Genomic DNA, 22,784 nt, shown 5'->3' with positions numbered 1-22,784 from the left:
GCTCCGGGGGAAGCCTGCTTCTCCCTCTCCCACTCCCCCTGCTTGTGATCCTGCTCTTCCTGTCTCTCTCTCTGTCAAATAAATAAAATCTTAAAAAAAAAAAAAAAAAGAAAGAAAGAAAGCCAGGAGCCAGGTTTCTAACCCTAGATCTGGTTCTGATCTGCTGTGGGACCTTAACCACACCTTCTTTGGGCCTCAGTTTCCTCATCTGTAAAATACAGGGACTGAATGAGATGAAGATTCTTAACAAAGGCCTGCAGGTGAGCTACCACAAAATGCCCACTGATGGGAGTCTGAAAAGCGGACTTTACTTTCAGGTTTAAAATCTAAGCTATATGATCTGAATGACCCTTAATACAGAGCATGAACTCCACACGAGTGTGAATGTTCTCCCCGAGCCTGACAGGGCCCCCTCCTGGGAGGGACTGCCTCAGCAGCCACGGCCATCCCCACGGCTGCCTTGGACTTCCTAGGCAACTGTGCAGGTGCCTTTTGCAAAATATTTGCTAACAGATATTCTAGTGCCATGCAATCAAGGCATCAATATGGTTTAAATGCACAAGAGGAACTAGTTTTCAAAGAAACTATGCCACACAGATTTCTAACCAACAGCAAACAATCCTCTGGTAATGAAGAGAACAGGCCTTCGTCAAGTTTGGCATTTTGAACGCGGGTCTTTCTAACCTGGGCCTCCCTCTCCAAAACCAATCATCATGATATCCTAGAAATAGAAATTAGGCAGGGCGGCCTCCCTAGAAGTCAGCTCTCTCAGAGCCCTGGGCTGTGTTACTGGAGAGAAGCTCTCCAGACAGACAGAAGGCTCTGCCAGAACCACACCAGCACACGGGGTTGCAGCTATGCTCTGGGGCTGTCGAGGATTTCCAGCCCTCTGGAGGCGCAGACGTGCCAGCCCATTCTAAACCACCCACAGACTGAGGTGTCGGGACACGGCACACCCAGGCTCGCTCCCCAGCCTGAAGCTGAAAACCATCAAGAGACCATGGCAGATGTTAGCAGAGAAAGAACTGAGCTGAACAGACAAGTGGTAAACGAAGAAAAAGGATGTGATACACACAGAAAGCAGAATTTATTTACACTAATCATGAATGCAGGCTCTCAGCTGGAACATCTCACTTAAAACACCAGAAGGTTCAGTGCCCATTCATAAGCTTTTCAGAATGCACGCAGTTGCCATGGTAACCCTGACAGTGTATTTCTTGGCATCGGACATATACATTACCACCTACAGTGCATTTAATACAGTTTGGGGGCCAATTCATAGACAAATAAATAAACCTGAGTTCTGACTCTCAGCCTCCCTCTTAGATCAACAAAGAGGAGAGCTGGAGGTAGTCTCCAACTCGCCCCAGGATAAGCAGAGCTCCGCACATCTGAAAACGCTCATCTGAAGGCAAATAAGAACTAAGGAACTTAGATTTCCTCATCCACTGCCATATGGTTGAGATTTTGTGAAACAAAATGTTCCATGCCAGATTAATGACACTGTCATTGCTTAAGTTAAAGAAGCAAATCCATTCTATCCGTGACTACATCTCTGGAACGCAACCATGTTCAGTAAGTCAAAGAACAAGCAGATCTCTTTAAAGAACATCTTTAATAATTTATTTAGATGGCATTTGTCAACACTAAATAAGAAGACTGTTCAAACATTCAAACTGTCCTTTAATAAGAAATCAAAGTTTTATTTCTTTGGTTCAGAAAAGATCAACTCGATTATAATTCTTCACCTTCAATAGGGATATTCATTAACATTTAAAACACATATTATGCATGATTTCTAAAGTCCTTACCTTCTCATCATCCCCCATCTGAGCACAGAGAAGAAGACAGAATTACCATGTGCAAGCTGGAAAGGCATCTTGAATCTCACATCCCAGGAAGCCCACCGCATCAGTAACTTCACAGCTGCTGCAGGACATGCCTGGGCTGCCACAACGTTCTCAAAAATCACTCCCGCTCTGTCCCTGAACAGCTAAGTCCAGGGGAATATGGCCTTCATTACCTCCTCCTTCATACTGCAGGCCACAGTCCGTGGTAGGAAAGGGAGCAAAAGACCTCACCACCAGTTGTTTCCATATTAACAGAGACTTTGGTGACCGCTGCATTGCAGTCTTTCTGAAAGCTACAAACCTCAGAAGCAAGAGCGCTGGAGAGAGACTCCCCTGGCACAGGAAAGCTGCCTTTTGAATCACAAAGATTTTATAAGGATCTTTAAAAAAAATGTTGCAAATACCTCAGTGGGGGGTGGCATTTCTAGATTTCCAACCTGTTTCCTAAAGGCTGACTGGTTTGTGGTTTTTACTGGAGGATGGTTTTGACAATTTATTGTGCTGGGTAAGAATGCTGAAATTAATGAAATGTGCATGATGACGCACCACCTTTTATGCTCAAGTACTCTCGGTGAGAATCCTGCACATCCGCCACTTCACACAAGCTTTGAAGCCCCTACTGAAAAGCTACTGGGAATGAACCATGACTTTCATTCCAGAAAATGCAAGTACAGTAAGAACTTCTAGTTCCTCTGTGGGGAGCAATCACCTGGAACAGCCAGCTACCTTCGCAGTACAGTAAAAACCATTACAATGTCAGAGCCCTTGAAATATTAAACCATTAACCATACAACCAAATTCAGAAAAAGACTTAAAATAGTAGCATGATTACTAAGTGACCTTTACTTTTCATTCATTCATTCAATATATTTAGTGAGCATTAACCAACCACATGCTGTGTGTGGAAGGGCATGAGTAAGGCAGAGCTCACCATCCTGGTGGTAACAGGCATTCCAGTGGGCAAGACCACTGGCAAACAAGTCACTCCAAGCATGAAGACTTGCATGACGGAGGCGGGCAGACCTGCAGCTAGTCTGGGGATCCAGGACAAGCTCTATGAGGAAGGAGTATTTAACAGGAGCTAAAGGATGTGCACTCAGCTGGGAAAAGGGAGAGATGAGGGGAAAGCATCCTCAACATGGCACACATGTTCTTCACCACACACTAGTGCATCCTCAGCAAGGGTGTGTTCCGGAGCCCATCGAACCCTCCCAGCAGCTCCGGGCAGGCACAGCTCCGACCACGACTGACAGACAGCTGAAAGTCTCGTACCTGCGGCGTAAGCGTGCCCCAGGCACATGGTAGCCAAGTAGAGGTAACAATCTGAACCCTTCAGGGTGGCTCTGTGCCGTGCTCTCACACCACAGGGCCCCTCAGTAAATGAGCGCCGTCTTCTGGAGATTCTGGTGACTGCCTCCTGATGGGAAATACTAAGTGGCCTCGTTCAGACGTGTTCCGTTCTACCCTAAGTTGAGTGCCCAGTCTGGCCCTGAACAGTGCTTGCTAAATTTGGGTGAATGCACACATAGATTAAGGAACCTACTGGTCACCCCTCATTCTGGTAACAGAAATGAACTGTCGTATCCCTGCAAACATACTATTTCCTCTGATGATGAGAATCCTCTGCTTCACCTTCCCTCTGTTTACCTAACCCCCCCTTCACACATCTTCTCCCCCAGGTAGTCTTACCGACTCACTCCCTGGCGGCAAGGACCCTTCCTCTGGGCTCCCATCATCCCCCGCAGTCAACACACTACATAGAAGGATCCCGCCCCCCCACTGCCCCAAAGCAATCACTTGTGTGGCTGCCGCCAATCACCGTGGCAGCCGGCGGTCTCAAGAGGGCTCGCCAGGGTCAGCCGCCACCGCTCCACAGGCAGGATTCAGTTGCTCTGTGAGACCACCTCCAGCATCCTCTCCAGCAGCTGAGGAGACCTGCGCATGGGGGAGAGCCAGGATTCAAACCCAGCACCCAGGCTCCCAGCCCACACCTAACTGCCCGATAGGCTGCTTTTCTAGGCACCCAGCAAAAGTTCACTAACATGGCCTTTACTCCTGGGAGTGGGAGATCAGATTTATGGAAATACTGCACCCTTCCTACCCTGATCTCTTCCCAAAAAGGTGTGATATGAATCAATGAATATTTTCAACCAAACCAGATGCACCTCATGTGTAAATTCCTGACTGGCTGGGTAATCTCACAGCATGAGGTAGACGATCTGAGGGGAAGGCAAGAGGCAGTGTATGAGGAAATTTCTTTTTGTCATCATTGTGCTTTGTAGAGACTGACTAGTGACTTAACTGCCTCACAGGAACTTTTATCAAATGCCTCTGGGCATATTCAGGTGCCAGTCTGGGCACTCCCCCAGAGAAGACAGTCTGTAGAACTGTGCCTTTCAAATCAGAGATCAAGGCTGGTCCTCAGTGGCAGGCGCACCCCCACCAGCCCAACAGCTGCTGTGCTGTAATAGGGCTGGTCCCCTACCAATCTGTCAGTCCAGGGACCCCGTGACTGGCAAGTAGGAATCCTGGGTTCTGGCCTGAGTGGGCTGTCCCAGGAAGGTCTGGAGGAACCAGTAGGGGTCTTACCCCAAGACTTTTGCATCTCCTGGAACAGAACAGACGATGCCTAGAGGGGGGGAGCCAACGCTGGCCCAGGGCTGAGACCCTTGCCCCACCCCCCAGCAATGAGAACTACCTTTGGGGTACTGGTGGAACGAGGCCCACAGGGGGCCTCTAGGTCCAGCGGTTGAGGTCAGAGGAAGGGGGTGATGAAAGGAGCACGCTACAGGACCATTCAAACCACTTTTCAGGCCAACCAGAATCTGAAAACTAAGGGCAGCAAGTCAATGGTCAGTGCATGGAAACCAGGTCCAGTGACTAACAGACCAGAGATCCCCACCTGCCTGTAGAGTGGGCTCCTCTTATCTCCACTTTATGGATGAGGAGGCAGCGAGGCACAAACAGGAGAAATCTTCATAAGTGCACCGCTAGGTGTTAAAATAGAGTTGCTTGGCTGATAGCTGTCCGGTTGCTTTGGACTCGGCATAAGCCTCCTGGCCCAGGCACGACCTGATCCTGCCTCCTCTCTGCTCACAGCGTGGGGCAGAGTGAAAAGGACACTGACTGCTCTCAGCCTGCTTGCTCCTCCAAATCTGGGACTCCTGGTCTACAGGAAAGCAGTAAGACCTATCCTACAAACCTTGCGGAGTGGATTTAATTTTAAATTGATTGATTTAAATTGATCTAATACATGTGAAAGATTCCCAAACTACAAGATTCCCAAAATGGAAGGCACAAGTGTTACAAAATACGGCCAGTATCTGTAAAGCACTCAATAATTTCCCAAGCTTAACTCCGTTTAAACACATGACAAGAGGCCCAAAGGGTTCTCACCACTAACTGGAATGACCACGGCAGAACACGAACCTTTATTAAATAGCAGTAATGAAATTCATAATCTAACTCAGGCAATCAACTAATACTGGTAATGCACATTTGCACGAATTTGATCCAAATTATGGAAACATTCCTATAGGTCTCATTTGCACACCAAACAAAATGCTCAAGAGTATCACTAGGACCTTAAGGTGTTTATTACTTCAAAAAAGGGCAATCCAGTTACCAGAATTACCATGAAAAAGAAAAAGAAAAAGAAAAAGAAAGGAATGAGTGGCATACAGCCTGAAGGGAAAATACACAAATCATTCACTGTCACTCCCCGTGCTGCTGGGGTCAAAGAACAAAGGGTGTCCCCGAGAAGAAGCAGAGAGAACACAAGGAAAATATAAAATACAGACAGATTTAGTTGGCTTGGATAAAGACCAGACTTAACTATCTGCCCAAAATCTAAAAGGATACTCATCTGATAAGACCTTGTGATGACCATCAGATGTGATCTGGTCTTAGGAAAGGATACTGTAATTCTAGCTGTTTCCCCGGCAACAGGGGGATCCAGCCTGAAACAGCAGTTATCAGGTCACCAACACAGGTCTTAAGAAGCCCAGTCAAAAGTAGCAAAGTCTACAAACATAAATGAAAACCTGAACAACAGGTCAAAGAAGCATCAAAAGCTGATGCAAACTCCTAGGTATAAGCCCAAGAGAAATGAAAACACAGGTCCACATAAGAACTAGGACTCGCATACTCCAAGCAGCATTATTCCTAACAGCCAAAAAGAGGAAACAGCCCAAATGTCTACCAATGAGCTAATGGGTACATAAAAAGTGGTACATCCAGGGACACCTGGGTGGCTCAGTCAGTGAAGTGTCTGCCTTCAGCTCAGCTCATGATCCCAGGGTCCTGGGACTGAGTCCCGCATCAGGCTCCCTGCTCACCCGGGAGTCTGCTTCTCCCTCTCCCTCTGCTTGTGCTCTCTTTCACTATCTCTCCCCGTCAAATAAATAAATAAAAATATATTTTTAAAAAAGTGATACATCCATACAATAAACTTACTCAGCAACAAAAAGGAACAACTTAGTGATCCATGCTACAACATGGATGAATCTTAAAAACATGATGCTAAGTGAAAGAAGTCAGACACAAAATACCACATATTATATAATTCTATTTACATGAAATGTCCAAAATAGGCAATGACTGCACAACTCTATGACTATACTAAAAACCACTGAATTAGGGCGCCTGGGTGGCTCAGTTGGTTGGGCGACTGCCTTCGGCTCAGGTCATGATCCTGGAGTCCCAGGATCGAGTCCCGCATCGGGCTCCCTGCTCAGCAGGGAGCCTGCTTCTCCCTCTGACCCTCCTCCCTCTCATGCTCTCTATCATTCTCTCTCTCTCAATAATAAATAAATAAAAATCTTTAAAAAATAAAATAAAAAAAATAAAAAAATAAAAACCACTGAATTAGATGCTTACAATAGGTTAATCATGTTATATGACAATCTCATACAGTTACATTTTTAAAAAGTTGACATAATCGTACCAAAGGCCAAACATCAGATAGTTAACATCCCTTAATGAGACACACAGCTCACCATCTCAATTAAAGAAACAAACAAAAGGAAAATGTTATTACAAGAGTCTTCATTATGCTCCTAAAAATACATTATTTTGGAGGTGGCCCTTCCAAATAATTTTAAATAAGCTTCTCACTGTTCAAAACAATTCCTAACTATTTTGGGTAGCTTTTCTCCCCCAAATCTCAGAGTTCAACAATTTTTTAAGAAAAAATTTGATTTTTACTTCAATGCAAAATATAAATTACACACATATAAATATGTGGCACTTTTAAACATAAGGGAGGAGCATCACTAGGGAAACTACCAACCCCACATCACCACCAAAAAGTACTCGTTTTCTTAGTTCTTTCTACTATGAAATAAGTAAGAGCACTTGGGTTTTTAAGACCGAGAAATATTTACAAGACTTGAAGTTAAAACAGTCAAAGAAAACACATTCATTAACAACATAAAATTCACAAAAACGAGAATAAGACTTTGTATAAAATAAACAGTTACTGATTTACAGAAAGACTACATCCTCAAACCTAACAAAAGAGCACCAGGTTGTTCCCATTACTGTGTGTTCACCTCGGTTCTTGACAATCCAACCAACAGAAAGCAACGTGGTACCTCAGCACAATTTTGTCATTGGCTAACACTGTCATTAAAATGTGTTTCTATTTTCCGCAGGAAGAGATTCATGTCTACTCACAATTTACAATGAGTCAACCAGTGTGTAAAATATTTTACATAATGGGAAAATTTATTGTGCCCCCAAAGTTCAGTGCGTTCTCATTAAATTACCAGAAATTACAGATGTGAAGATACTGCTGTTAACCAAAATCAAGAAAAGAAACTACTTTAGATATGCACACATTTTCGGTTTGGCATATCTAATTCTTTTTTATGCTACTATATTTCGAATTACTCAGATTGATAAATTTGTAGTTTAAAAACTGAATAAAGAGAATCTGTATGTTGACAACATAGGTAGTTTTAAGTTGGGTTTGACAGTGCTTCACTTGCTATCTGTAAGCTAAGCAAACGTCAAAGCCTGGCTGGCAGAGAAGGCTGCAGTTCTTGTAAACACCCCTATGGTGAAATAGTTTTTCCAAAACTATGATACCATCTCAAGTGTTAATGGAGCCTTCCCATGTGCCTCATAGTGAATAAAAAACTTCTGTGGAAAATCTTCTGGTGTTTGCATCCATTTCACATTTTCCCACATTACATTCTGTGTTTTTCTTAATAATCCCGGTGAAAGAAAATATTTAAGCAATTAAGACACATAAAACTTTTCAATTATGACCTTTCAAAAACAACCCCACTCTTCTATATAATACTCTAGAGGCTACACTTGGAAACTGGCATGCTTATACATGCCATACAGATGCAAACATTTTATTTTTTAATTTTTTTTAAAGATTTCATTTATTTGACAGAGACACAGCGAGAGAGAGGGAACACAAGCAGGGGGAGCGGGAGAGGGAGAAGCAGGCTTCCCGCGGAGCAGGGAGCCCAATGCGGGGCTCGATCCCAGGACCCTGGGATGATGACCTGAGCCGAAGGCAGACGCTTAACGACTGAGCCACCCAGGCGCCCCCCCCCTTTTTTTTAAGATGTAGAGAGAGTCTTTTTTTTTTTTTTTAAGAGTTTATTTATTTATTTGACAGAGACACAGCGAGAGAGGAAACACAAGCAGGGGGAGTGGGAGAGGGAGAAGCAGGCTTCCCGCGGAGCAGGGAGCCCAATGCGGGGCTCGATCCCAGGACCCTGGGATCATGACCTGAGCCGAAGGCAGACGCTTAACGACTGAGCCACCCAGGCACCCTGATGCAAACATTTTAAACTAACACACTCGCTCTAAGAAATAATACTACCAGATATTGTTTACCTTATAAATTGGTCCCCAGGAAAGGGTAATTATAAAACCCAAGAAGGAGTCTCTTTTAAACGCTATTAAATAAACTGTTTGCAAAGAATGACCACTGCATGGGTGACGCCACCTTGTCCTGTCACCATTACTCACTCATAAAACCCCAGAATGTGTCTTGGAGCAAGTTTTCACAATACAAACTCTACTCTTGATGATCTTAAAATACATTGCAGAAGACAATTCTCACAAGTCCTTTTGAAAACTGTAGTATATCTCTTATAAACACTGAAAGACTGAAAGCATGTCTCTAATTCAGTGTCATGGCTCATTAAATCTTAAGTACCTTGGACAAAAATAACCCTAAGTTGAAAGAATAAGCTTCAGTAGACATGCTCAGATGAGATTTAATACATTCTACATAATTTATCAAACACCAGAGAAAAACTAGAAATAGTACAAAGTGCCACACCTGCTCCAGGAACAAACTACTCCACACTACATCCTTCTAAATGCTTGAAATATTTGAGTATTGGCTCCTCATTTTCTAGTAACACAGAGCTGGCTTTCCTGCAGCCTGGCAATTAAACATTTTTTTCACAATTCAAGCACCATTTCAGAAAGCAGGTAGATTTTTTTAAGTTGAAGATTTCTCTCTACATCAAAAATGCATCTTAAAATAAACATTAAAATAAAGTTATACTGGGTGCCTGGGTGGCTCAGTTGGTTAAGCAACTGCCTTTGGCTCAGGTCATGATCCCAGAGTCCCGGGATCGAGTTCCACATCGGGCTCCCTGCTCGGCGGGGAGTCTGCTTCTCCCTCTAACCCTACCCCCTCTTGCGCTCTCTCTCTCACTCTCTCTCTAAAATAAATAAATAAAATCTTTAAAAAAAAAATAAAGTTATACTCCTATTTTAAAAGTCAGAAGACATACATTAAATCCATCTAATGTTGAAAACTCCTGATCCAGCCAAGAGGGCAAAGTGCAGGGCCGCAGAGAAGTCCGTGCTAGCACTGAGGACCTCAAATCCGCCCCCCGCCAGCCTCCGCCTCTGGGCTCCGGCCTCTGGGCTCCGGCCCCCGGCCAGTGAAGGAGACAAGGAACACAGGGCGTGCCCCGCAGTGCATCTCACTCTCTACTCCTTGAATCCCTGTGGCCAGATCCAAGGGAACCTGATCCAGAATGACCCCGAACAGCCCCTTCCTACGTGGGCCACCCCTCCGCCCGCACCCCCGTGCAGCACGCATGAAGCACTGAGCCCCTGCAGAGGGCACTTCTCAAAAGCAAATGGGGGTGACAGAAACGCCCGAGCCCCCCGAGCAGTGCCTTCCGTGTATGTGTGTGCTCAATACTCCACATGATGGCGGTCGCCCACCCTACACAGGAGGGCAGGAACTGCTTTCTTCCCCTGCATTTACAGCACACGGCAGAATGCATAATGGACATTCACTAAAACAGGTCCACCATCCCTTATCTGTGATTCTGAAACCCCAAAACCTCTGAAAACATGATCGTAACTCACTGGGCAGCCCTGATGCAATGTGAGGCTATCCATAGTCTCTGTTTGTCCCACTTAGTGCAAATAGTCATGTACTTTGCTGCAAAAATCTGTTTGATTAGAGGATGCTGCTTAGGATGTTTCACAATATATGGTATATTCACTAATGCCATTCTAAAATCTTAAAATTTCCAAACTCCACAAAAGCTCTGGTACCAAGAATTGTGAAGGACTGCCAAATGACAACAGGCCAAGCCCTGGCTGAAAGAGTGACACATGAGCCCCCTTAATGGCAATCTGGATTACAAGTCTAGATTCATACATGTGTTCGTTCTACATACTTTCTGAGCACAAGTGTGCCATACCCCTCACCAGGTGCTGGACCTAGTAGGCTCAAAACAAGACCATGGTCCTTGCCTTCATGGAGCCCACAGACTAGAGAAGACCAAGAAGTAATAAAGGAGTGCTCCCGTCACACTTGGTGGAGGAATAAAGGCAAGAAAGGTTCCTGTGCAGGGATCCAAAGAGGGGCCATGCAGAGCGTGGTCAGGAAAGGCTTCCTGTCTAGTGACCTGAGGAAGCCAGCCTCTAGGAACGGAGAGTGCTGCAGGCAAAAGCAGGTACGCCTCTGCTTTCCCGATTCAAGACAGGATGAGAGAAGGAGCAGGGCCACACCATATAGGTGGGCCCACAAGGTGGTGTGAGAACTGGGAAGCCAGGGGCATGCGGCCTAGTCATGCAAATAAACCACTCATTACAGATCAAGCTCCCCCTAGGCCCCAGCCATCTCATGTGTGGGGGACAGACCTCTGATTTTTCACATGCTCCCATCCCACGAACTAACTGTGGGATAATTCAAACAGCACTCTCACTAAGAAGGTTGAAAAACTAGGGTGCCTGGGTGGCTCAGTCAGTTAAGCATCTGACTCTTGATTTTGGCTCAGGTCGTGATCTCAGGGTCTTGAGACTGAGCCCTGAGTGAGGCTCTGAGCTCAGCGGGGAGTCTGCTTAAGATTCTCCCTTTTCCTCTGCCCCTCCCCCCTTTCTCTCTCTCTCCCTCCCTAAAAAAAAAAAAAAATTAAAATGTCACTCTTTATATATAAAAAAAAGAAAGGTTGAAGAACCTAAACGGGGGAGGTGGGTATTAATCATACTAAAATTGTATGGAAAGAAAGTAGGCAAATGCGACTAACAGTAAAGAAGCCGAATAACTTTTTTTTTTTAAAGATTTTATTTATTTTTTGGGGGTGCCTGGGTGGCTCAGTCGTTAAGCATCTGCCTTCGGCTCAGGTCATGATCCCAGGGTCCTGGGATCGAGCCCCGCATCGGGCTCCCTGCTCCGCGGGAAGCCTGCTTCTCCCTCTCCCACTCCCCCTGCTTCTGTTCCCTCTCACGCTGTGTCTCTCTCTCTCAAATAAATAAAATCTTTAAAAAAAAAAAAAAAAGATTTTATTTATTTTTTTTATAATTTTTTTTTTAAAGATTTTATTTATTTATTTGCGAGAGAGAGAATGAGAGACAGAGAGCACAAGAGGGAGGAGGGCCAGAGGGAGAAGCAGACTCCCCGCCGAGCAGGGATTCCGATGCGGGACTCGATCCAGGGACTCCAGGACCATGACCTGAGCCGAAGGCAGTCGCCTAACCGACTGAGCCACCCAGGCGCCCTTTATTTATTTTTTTGACAGAGAAAGAGAAAGAGAGAGCATAAGCAGCGGGGAGTGGGAGAGAGAGAAGCAGACTCCCTGCTAAAGGACTCAATCCCAGGACCCTGAGATCATGACCTGGGCCCAAGGCAGAGGCTTAACCGACTGAGCCACGCAGGCGCCCCTGCCAAGTAACGTTTAGTCACTACAGATTGTTAAGTATCATAAAAGGCTGGCTAATAGCAGTACACTCAGCTCACTCAAACCACCCTGTCAGAATTAAAGATGTGCAGTGTATTTGTTAAGTGTTTTGAGACAACAGGAAAAGGTCTGCTAAAATATCCTTGGAGGGTGTCGCACTTCAGGGGCCCTGCCTTCTTCCACACCCTCCTCCCCAAACGAAGTGGAGAGGATGGGAACGAGGGCATTCTACCTACAGGCACCCCGCAGCCTACTGCACCAGGCCTTTCCTGCTGCAGAATGAAGTGGCTTGCCAAACAACAATTAAGGCGCACAAATGGAGGGATATTGGAGCAGCTGCAAAAGCTCTATTAAGGCTAACAAAATGGGTAAGTGAATCTCAAACTCTTTAAGGTTAAATACTCACTTGGGTGAGATTTAACAACATAACAATAGAATACAATAATGAAGTGGCTTCTCAAACTTTTCCACCAAAATACCCCCAAAGGCACAGGAGAGAGAACCCCAAAGGTAAGCACTCTGAAGTAACTCAATTTATATGAAGTCTTACGTTTGATATTAAAAATTTATGCGAATTTGGGCACTGGGTGGCTCAGTTGGTTAAGCGACTGCCTTCGGCTCAGGTCATGATCCTGGAGTCCCGGGATCGAGTCCCACATCGGGCTCCCTGCTCAGCGGGGAGTCTGCTTCTCCCTCTGATCCTCCCCCATCTCATGCTCTCTCTCTCTGTCTCATTCTCTCTCTCAAATAAATAATAAATAAAATCTTAAAAAAAAAAATTTATGCGAATTTTACATTTAACTCCGTAACAAATCCTACAATACCCCTTCCCACCTTGTCACCCTCTGTTTCTTTGGCAACAGAGGTGACGTGAAATTTCCTCAACCTCTCACTGCTGAATGGAAAGCCTGCCAGTCTACTTGGCCTTCTCTCCTGATGCTAGGAGAGAGGCCCATCTCCACTCTGGGGCGGGATCTCAGCCACTCCCCTCACAGCCTCTCTCCAGGACACTCCCACCAGTGCAGGGAAAGGGCAATCTGTCCCCAGCTCACCCATCCCCCATCATTCTGTCCATGTTAAAGCAAACTCTTTCAAGGAGTTGTCAATACACGCATCCCATTCTTCCCTGAAAATTTTCACCCACCACCCCAGCACAGCCTACGGACACCTCTTACCAAAGTCCCCAAAGACCTCCATGTTCCCAAATGCAATAGTGAATACTCACTCAACCTGCTCGATGTTCAAGTAGCTTTTTTTAACTCCAAATATGCATCGCTAGCTCCACGTCCTCTGTGATTTCCAGACTGGTGCATCATAGTTACCACCTCAACATCTCCACTTGAACACCCAAAAGGCATTTCAAACTTAACAGCTCAGTCGTTAAGGTCTAACACTGAACTCTGGGTTCCCCTCCCTCTCTAATCCAGTCTGGCAATCCCTGGCTCACTAAATGGTACCACACCTTTCATTGCTCAGGTCATGAAGGCCTTCCGTTCCTCACATGCCCCACACCCAATCCATCAGCAGAGACTGTAAGTTCCATCTTCAAAATGCATTCCAGGGGCACCTGGGTGGCTCAGTTGGTTAAGCATCTGCCTTCAGCTCAGGTCATGATCCCAGGGTCCTGGAATTGAGTCCTGCATCAGGCTCCCTGCTCATCAGGGAGCCTGCTTCTCCCTCTCCCTCTGCCTCCCCCTCTGCCTGCTCATGCTCTCTCTCTCTCTCTGTCAAATAATAAAATCTTTAAAAAAAAAAAATGTATTCCAAATCCAACTACTTCTCAGCACGCTCTAGCTACATTGGCCTCCTTGCTGTTCCTAATAAAACAAACCAAGCATATTCCCGTATCAAGGTCTCTACACTTCCCGACTCCTCTACCTAAAAACATTCTTCTCCCAGATCTGCACATGGCTCCCTTCCTTGCTTCTTCCAGTCCCTGCTCAAATGTGATTTGCTCAGAAAGCATCCCCTGACGATTCGATCAGGACAGTATTCCCACCACACTGTAGCCCATAGGCCGGTTTTCTTGTCCTTCCCAACACGGCTCTTCAGTATTAACTGATACAGTTATGGTTTATGGACTATCCCTTTCCCTTATTACAACATAGGCTCCATGAGGGCTAGAATTTGGACTCATGCAAGTTGTGTTCCCATCTCTTAGAACAGAACCTGACACATTGGGAGAGGGGCTCAATCAGTATTTGTGGAGTCTGTTCACAGCCTTATTTTGAAACAATATTATTTTTTAAATATGGAAACATTAATTCTCAACTCAACTCTATAACAGGATAGTTTGCATGCCCTAGACTCAGAAGCAGCAAACACATTTCCCAAGTCCTCCAGAACCTGGTCCGGGCAGCATCACAGAAGTGCACAAAGACCTGGATACTAGGTCACTCATTAGAGCACCACATAAAACAGAGAACACTGGCAATAATCTCAGTGTCCAACCACAGACAAGTGAATCAAGAAACCTCATGCCACGCTATTAAAAAATACTTTTGGGGGCACCTGGGTGGCTCAGTCGTTAAGCATCTGCCTTCGGCTCAGGCCATGGTCCCAGGGTCCTGGGATCAAGCCCCACATTGGGCTCCCTGCTCCACAGGAAGCCTGCTTCTCCCTCTCCCACTCCCCCGGCTTGTGTTCCTTCTCTCGCTGTGTCTTTCTCTGTCAAATAAATAAATAAAATCTTAAAAAAATAAAATAAAATAAAAAATACTTGTTTAACACACATATGAGAATCACATAATTTGAAATCTTGTACTAGCCATGTTAAAAATGTAAATAGGTAAACTTATGCAATGCGTATTATTTAACCCAATATAAAATTTTATCATTTTAATATGTAATCAACATAAAAAATTGTTCATGTGATAGTGTGTATTCTTTTTTTCCATATGAACTCTTCAAAACCAGGTGTCAGTTTATACTTACTGCACGTATCAATCTGGACTGGCCACAACTCACATGCTCACTAGGCACATGTAGCTCATGGCTACTGAACTGAACAGCACAATGACAGACTAAGAAAAAGAAAATGTTCAAGACATAGTAAAAGAAAGTTGTAGGGCGCCTGGGTGGCTCAGTTGGTTGGGCGACTGCCTTCGGCTTGGGTCATGATCCTGGAGTCCCGGGATCGAGTCCCGCATCAGGCTCCCTGCTCAGCGGGGAGTCTGCTTCTTCCCTCTGACCCTCCTCCCTCTCATGTGCTCTCTCTCATTCTCTCTCTCTCTCAAAGAAAGAAAGAAAGAAAATTGTAGTTGGCAGAAATTGACAAACTGATCTTTAAATGCACAAGGGAATGCAAGGGACTCAGAACAGACAAAACAATCCTGCAAAAGAACAAATTTGGAGGATTCACAATTCCCAATTTCAAAACTTACTACCAAGCTAAGTAATCAAGACAGTATTGGCGGGCGCCTGGGTGGCTCAGTTGGTTAAGCGACTGCCTTCGGCTCAGGTCATGATCCTGGAGTCCTGGGATCGAGTCCCACCATCAGGCTCCCTGCTCAGCTGGGAGTCTGCTTCTCCCTCTGACCCTCCTCCCTCTCATGCTCTCTGTCTCTCATTCTCTCTCTCGCAAATAAATAAAAATCTTAAAAAAAAAAAAAAAATTAAAAAAAAAAAAAAGACAGTATTGGCATAATAAGGATAGACATATAGATCAACAGAATAGAATTTAAAGTCCAGAAATAAACCCCTCCATTTGTGGTCAATTAATTTTTGACAAGGGTACCAAGACCATTCAGTGGGGGAGAAGACCAGTCTTTTTAGGGGCGCCTGGGTGGCTCAGTTGGTTAAGCGACTGCCTTCGGCTCAGGTCATGATCCTGGAGTCCCGGGATTGAGTCCCGCATTGGGCTCCCTGCTCGGCGGGGAGTCTGCTTCTCCCTCTGACCCTCCTCCCTCTCATGCTCTCTGTCTCTCATTCTCTCTGTCTCAAATAAATAAAATCTTAATCTTAAAAAAAAAAAAAAGACCAGTCTTTTTAGCTAATGGACAACAGGGTATCCACATGCAAAAGAGTGAAACTAGACCAAAATCCCACACCATACACAAAGATTAACTCAAAATGAATCACAGGCTAAAGGTAAGAGCTAAAACTATAAAATTCTTAGAAGTAAGCAGGTGCATATCTTCATGACCTTCAATTAGGCAGTGGTTTCTTAAATATGACACCAAAAGCAACCAAAGAAAAAACAGACAACATGGACTTCACCAAAGTTAAAAAATTTTTTGTATCAAAAGTGACCATCAGGAAAGTGAAAAGATAACCCAAAGAATGTGAGAAAATATTTACAAGTCATATACTGATAAAGAAATTGTATGTATGTAAAGAACTCTTATAACTCAATAAAAAGACAACCCAATTTTAAAAATGGGCAAAGGATATGAACTGACATTTTTCCAAGGAAGATACCTAAATGGTCAGTAAATACATAAAAGGATGTGTAACATTATTAGTCATTAAGGAAATACAAATCAAAACCACAATGAGAAACCACTTCACACCCACTAGGATGGCTGGAATAAAAATGATGGACAACAACAAGTGTTGGTGAAGATGTGAAGAAACTAGAACTCTCACACATTGCTGACAGGAATGCAAAATTGTCCCAGCTGCTTTGATAGTCTGGCAGTACCTCAAAATATTAAACACAGAGTTGCCATATGACCACTTATATATACAACAGATTAAAAAAAACAGGTTCTCACAAAAACTTGTACAGGACTTTTCACAACAGCATTATTCATAATATCCAAAAAGAGGAAACAACCCAATGTCCATCACCTGCTAAATGTATAAACAAAATGTAGTCTATCTATTCAGTGGAATATTATTTCCTATAAAAAGAAATTACTGGGGCGCCTGGGTGGCTCAGTCATTAAGCATCTGCCTTCGGCTCAGGTCATGATCCCAGGGTCCTGGGATTGAGCCCCGCATCGGGCTCCCTGCTCAGCAGGAAGCCTGCTTCTCCCTCCCCCACTCCCCCTGCTTGTATTCCCTTTCTCGCTGTGTCTCTGTCAAATAAATAAATAAAATCTTTAAAAAAAAAAAAAATTACTGATACATGCTACAGCATGAATGAACCTTGAAAACATTATACTGTGTGAATGAAATCACTTGCAAAAAACTACATACTATATGATTCAATTTGTATAAAGTTCAAGAAATGGCAAACCAGTAGAAACAAAATAGATGAATGACCGTCTAGGGTTGGGAGCAGGGAAGAATGGGAAGTGACAGCTAATGGGTACAGGTTTCTTCCTGGGATGATGAAAATGTTCTAAAATTAGAAAGTGCTGAACACTGCAAAATTCTTTAATATACCAAAACTGACTGCACTGTATGCTTTAAAATGGTGAATATTATATCTGAATTACATCTCAATAAAGCTATTATTTTAAAAAGCAAATTATAAAATGGTATTTAGAATAAATCTACTTTTATAAAATATATGCCCCCAAAATGGCTTAGAAGAGCATATACAGCAGTAATCTGAATGGACAGGATTTTATTTATATTTTTCATCTTTTTTGATTTTTTTATAGGAGATGGTCACAAATTACTAGACAACAGTAAGGTATTTTCAGGTGTCATTCAATAATGCACTATACTTCCACCCATCTGTTCTAATAAGCTTTTTTTTTTTTTTCCCACATATAAGAGAGATCATAGTATATTTGTCTTTCTCTTATTTACTTCTCATAGCATAATGCCCTCAAGGACCATCCATGTTGTTGTGAATGGCAAGATTTCATTCTTTTTTATGGCTGAAAAATATTCCACTGTATGTGGAACTGCTGGATCATATGGTAATTCTAACTGAGAAACATCTATACTGTTTTTCATAGTGGTCGTAACAATATACATTCCCATTGACAGTGGATAAGGGTTCTCTTTTCTCCACATCCTTATCAACACTTAAGATTTCTTGTCTTTTTGATAATAACCACTCTATCAAGTGTGAGGTTGTATCTCATTGTGGTTTTGATTTGCATTTACCGATTAATGAGATCAAACATCTTTTCATGTACCTGTTGGCCATCTGTATGTCTTCTTTAGAAAAAAAATATCTATTCAGATCCTCTGCCCATTTTTAAGTCTGACTGTTTGGGCTTATTTTTTTTATTTGCTACTGAGTTGTATGAGTTATTTATATATTTTGGGTATTAGTCCCTTATCAGATACATGACTTGCACATATTTCTCCCATTCAGTAGGTTGCCTTTCCATTTTGTTGATGGTTTCTCCTTTGCTGTGCAGAAACTTTTTTTTTTAAGATTTTATTTCTTTATTTGAGAGAGAGAGGGAGAGCGAGCACAAGCAGGGGGTGGGGCAGAGGGAGAAGGAGAAGAGGCTCCCCGCCAAGTAGGGAGCCCAACGTGGGGCTCGATCCCAGGACTCTGGGATCACGACTTGAGCTGAAGGCAGTCGCTCAACTAAGCCACCCAGGTGCCCCTGTGCAGAAGCTTTTTAATGTGATGTAGACCCACTTACTCACTTTTGCTGCTTTTGATTTTGGTGTCAGATTAAAAACTCATCACCAACACCGATGTCAAGGAGTTTACTACTGCCTGTGTTTTCTGCTAGTTTTACGGTTTCAGGTCTTATGTTCAAGTCTTTAATCCATTTCGAGTTTTGTGTATGGTGTGAGATAGCGGTCCAGTTTTCCTGGCAACATTTCCTGAGAAGACTGTCCTTAGCTCACAGTATATTCTTGGCTCCCTTGTGGTAAATGAGCCAACCATATATGCGTGGGTTTATTTCTGGGCTCTCTCTTCTGTTCCAATGATCTGTGTGTCTTTTTTTGAGGCTGATACTGTACTGTTTTAGTTACTACAGCTTGGTAGTTTAGTTTGAAGTCAAGGAGCACAGTGCCTCCAGCTTCGTTCTTTCTCAAGATTGCTTTGGCTATTCAGGGTTTTTTTGTACTTCCATGCAAATTTTAGAATTATTTGTGTTATTTCTTTGAAAAATATCATTGGAATTTTGATAGGAAATGCACTGAATCTGCAGATTGCTTTGGATATTAGGAACATTTTAACAATATTTATTCTTCTAATCCAAAAGCATGGAATATCTTTCCACTTGTTCGGGTTGTCTTCAATTTTTTCATCAATGTCTTGTAGTTTTCAGTGTACAGGTCTTCCACCTTCTTGGTTAAACATTCCTAAGTACTGGGGAGCCTGGGCGGCTCTGTCAGTTAAGCACCCCACTCTTGATTTTGGCTCAGGTCATGATCTCAGGGTCTCGAGATCGAGCCCCACGTTAGGCTCTGCACTGGGTGTGGAACCTGCTTAAGATTCTCTCTCTCCGGGATGCCTGGGTGGCTCAGTCGTTAAGGGTCTGCCTTCGGCTCAGGTCATGATCTCAGGGTCCTGGGATCGAGCCCCGCATCGGGCTCCCTGTTCAGCAGGAAGCCTGCTTCTCTCTCTCCCACTCCCCCTGCTTGTGTTCCCTCTCTCGCTGTGTCTCTGTCAAATAAATAAATAAAATCTTTAAAAAAAGATTCTCTCTCTCCTCTCCCTCTGCCCCTCCCCACCACTCTCAAGCACATGCACACGCACGTTCTCTAAAATAAATAAATTATAAACCTTAAAAAACCAAAATATTCCCAGGTATTTCATTCTTTTTGATGCAACTGCAAATGGGATCATTATCTTTATTCCTCTTGAGTTTGTTATTAGTGTCTAGAAACACAACAGAATTTGTGTATTGATTTTGTATCCTGCAACTTTACTGAATTCATTGATTAGTCCTAATAGTTTTTTGATGGGAGTCTGTAGGGTTTTCTATGTATAATATCGTGTCATCAGCAGATAGTGTGTTTTACTTCTTCCTTTCCAATCTAGATACATTTTCTTTCTTTTTCTTGCCTGATAGTTCTGACTTGGACTTCCAATACTATGTTCAATAAAAGTGGCAAGAATGAGCATCCTTGTCTTGTTCCTGTGTATTTTTCATCTTTGGCTCTGCCTATTAACACAATTTTCCTGTTACTGAATGGGCATTCCCTTTTGAATAAGAAGGGGTGGGGTTTTTTTTGGTATTTTAAAGGGTGTTTTTAAAAACTAAAAATTATTTAATATGCTATTTTTGTAAAAATGCATAGAATTGCGGCCCCAAAAAAGAGATGAATGATATATACCAAAATATCAACTGTGGTGAGGCAATGGTAAATATTTGCATTTTTTATATTCTACCACGAACACACTGGCTTTCTCCTTAAAACAAACAAAAGACACACACACACACACCTCTCCTTCCAGGACACTAAAATTCTGGTATGGGGGCAGTATGGCTCTTGGGAAGCTCACCATGAGAGGGTAAATGTTAGCAAGTGCTGGTCCATGTGGGTGCCTGTCCTCTGAAGTGAGGTCCACAGGGACCCACATGTTTGTTGCTAATACCAGGGGGGCCAATCTCCCATTCAAGGGAAACGGGAATCACGCAGCCCCACTAAGAGTAGTGGCTGTGTCCAGAGACCATGGCAACTCTCATGGGGAAGATGGGGAGGGAGGCTCTGGATGGACAGGCCCAGGCAGGGATTTGGGTGGGAGGGTCCCTGACCTCCCAGGACTGGTCAGGAATCCTCAGGGATGACTCTGGTGCAAACAAGGCCTTTTGAAGGACTCAGTTCATAAAGGTAACTGCTATTTGGCTGGAGCAGTACCCTCTTCATAATCTTAGTCCATGTGAACAACTTTGGATGAAGCCAATCAACAAATCAAGAGGTTTGAATGAAAGTCTTCATCACCTTTGCACTCTGAGACTAGGGTTCTGACTTCTGCAAAAAATAGTTCACATACCAATGGTTCCCTGTTGGTGAGGCTCAGAATCAGTACAGCGCCCCTCGTTTGCTCAGAAGAGAACGAGTATGAGAGCGAGGAGACTCCAGGGAGAACCATGGGAACACAGTATTCAGCATCCTCCTCAACTAGCAGGCCACACCTTATTCCACCACAAGGTACAAAGTGTGTAACATATAGGACCTGATTCTCACAAAATGATCTAAGTGCATACGTACTGAAAAAAGACTCAAAAACTACTCACCTAAATGTTAACAGTGGGGGAATAACTGAAAAGTTTATTTTCTTTATCTTCACCCATTTTCCCTGGGTGTGTACACTTAGAAAGTTTGGATACTGTTATGCAGCTTTCTCCTGGGAGACCCCCTTTTGGAAACAAGTTACTGTAAAGTTCTGTCTTCAGAGACACTCTTATCACTGGCAATCAGGGCATCTTTTCTACATTTCTATATTTCATCTCTCAAAGAATATAACCACACCTAGGTAGGCTGATTCTGAAAGAGTATACAGATTTTAAATTCTCTGTGAAGAAATTTAACAGCTGAAATACAATTATTGACTTCAGCAAGACTTTTTCTACCTTTTTAGAGATTCTCTCAAGTTCTTCAATTTACAGGATCATGGATCCTTCACAAATGTTTGCAGCTGCTCAGAAAACGTAAATAAAATGAGAAGCACATCAACCAATCTTTAGCCTTAAACTTTCTGGACCCATGTGCACAAGCACCAGAGTCAGGGGCCTGTTAAGTGATACAATCACTTCTAAAGAACAGATCAGGAGAGCATATCTCAGAAAAAATGGAATACTTACCTCAGTTTCTCACAATTATCTCTAATTATGACGTTGACATTCTCCTACTCAGAAGTTTTTGATGGTTCACGTCTCACTTGAGAACTGTTGTTACTTAAGAGGAGCTGTGATGGGACACTTGGGTGGCTCAGTCGGTTAGGCGTCTGCCTTCAGCTCAGGTCATGAACCCAGAGTCCTGGAACAGAGCCTACACATCGGGGTCCCTGCTCAATGCGGGGCCTGCTTCTCCCTGTCCCTCTGCCACTCCCCGTGCTTGTGCTCTCAAATAATTTTTTTTTTTAAAAAAGAGGAGCTGTGATTGTTTCCTCCCCTCCCCCAGTCCTCACATACTCAGCCCACTCTCAGCCCTCCCCACCCCATTGTAGTACTTTTGCCCCGCCTCATGTCTTTTCTCACTTTGGACCTCCCACAGCAACACCCCCACCCTCAACCTTGCTGCCCTGAAAATCAAAATGTTATTTTTATCCTATAAAATACCAGCTCAAATTTTAGTTTTTGTAAAGCACTTCCTGACCCCTTAAGCCAAAAGTCCGCCAACCTTCTTCTATAAAGGGCCAGATGGTCTGTTACATTTTCTTCTTTGCTTATTTTTACAACCCTTTAAAAACATAAAAAACATTCTTAGACCTGTAGTTTGCCAACCTCTGCTTTAAAAACCAGTACTCCCACATTGTGATCTGATGTCCCATTCTACGATGCTTCTGCCTCTACTTCTACCGTGATTACTATTAGTCTATCACACCTTCTGTCTCTTCCGTCTTATCTGACAGCTCATACTGTCACAAGCCTGCCCCTCCTCAGACTGCATGTTCTCTGCAGGCAAGAAAAAGCTATTCTATCCCATGTCACCTACTATATAATACTAATACACATAAAGTGCTTTGTCCATGAATCTTTTAAACTGATTGCCTTTAAGTACAGTGTGTTAAATTTTAAATTGCTTATTTAACCATTTTCTATCACAAGTAGCGAAGAATTTGGTTTTGGTAAAGCAGATTTCTGATGAGCTTCCTGAACACATGAAGACTGTCTGGAGTTAGATGGGTGAACCTCCTTGGTTTATTTTCGATTAGATGAACTTTTCAAGCCAAACTAAGGTTTCCCTTCAAAGACCTGTTCCTGTCCACACG

The 22,784-nt window shown here is 43.6% G+C and overlaps 1 protein-coding gene across 7 annotated transcripts in view; it reads right to left on the bottom strand.

Moving 5' to 3' along the window:
• TRAF3 (TNF receptor associated factor 3) overlaps positions 1-22,784 on the bottom strand; it is a 120,461-nt gene that overhangs the window by 74,304 nt on the left and 23,373 nt on the right. For 2 of the 7 annotated variants that reach the window (XM_064571629.1, XM_064571631.1), the window contains exon 2: positions 21,655-21,841. The exons of the other annotated variants lie outside the window; for them this stretch is intronic. The gene's annotated coding sequence lies outside the window, so the exon portion shown is untranslated. The remainder of the gene's footprint in view (positions 1-21,654; positions 21,842-22,784) is intronic. 7 annotated transcript variants of the gene reach the window in all.

The sequence above is a fragment of the Mirounga angustirostris genome, unplaced genomic scaffold (genome assembly GCF_029215605.1).
Source record: "Mirounga angustirostris isolate CCGP_5_RB_7025 unplaced genomic scaffold, mMirAng1.0.hap1 SCAF_9, whole genome shotgun sequence".
Taxonomy (NCBI): domain Eukaryota; kingdom Metazoa; phylum Chordata; class Mammalia; order Carnivora; family Phocidae; genus Mirounga; species Mirounga angustirostris.
The sequence above is the reverse complement of the archived record's forward strand: the minus strand, read 5'-3'. Positions and strand labels throughout refer to the sequence as shown.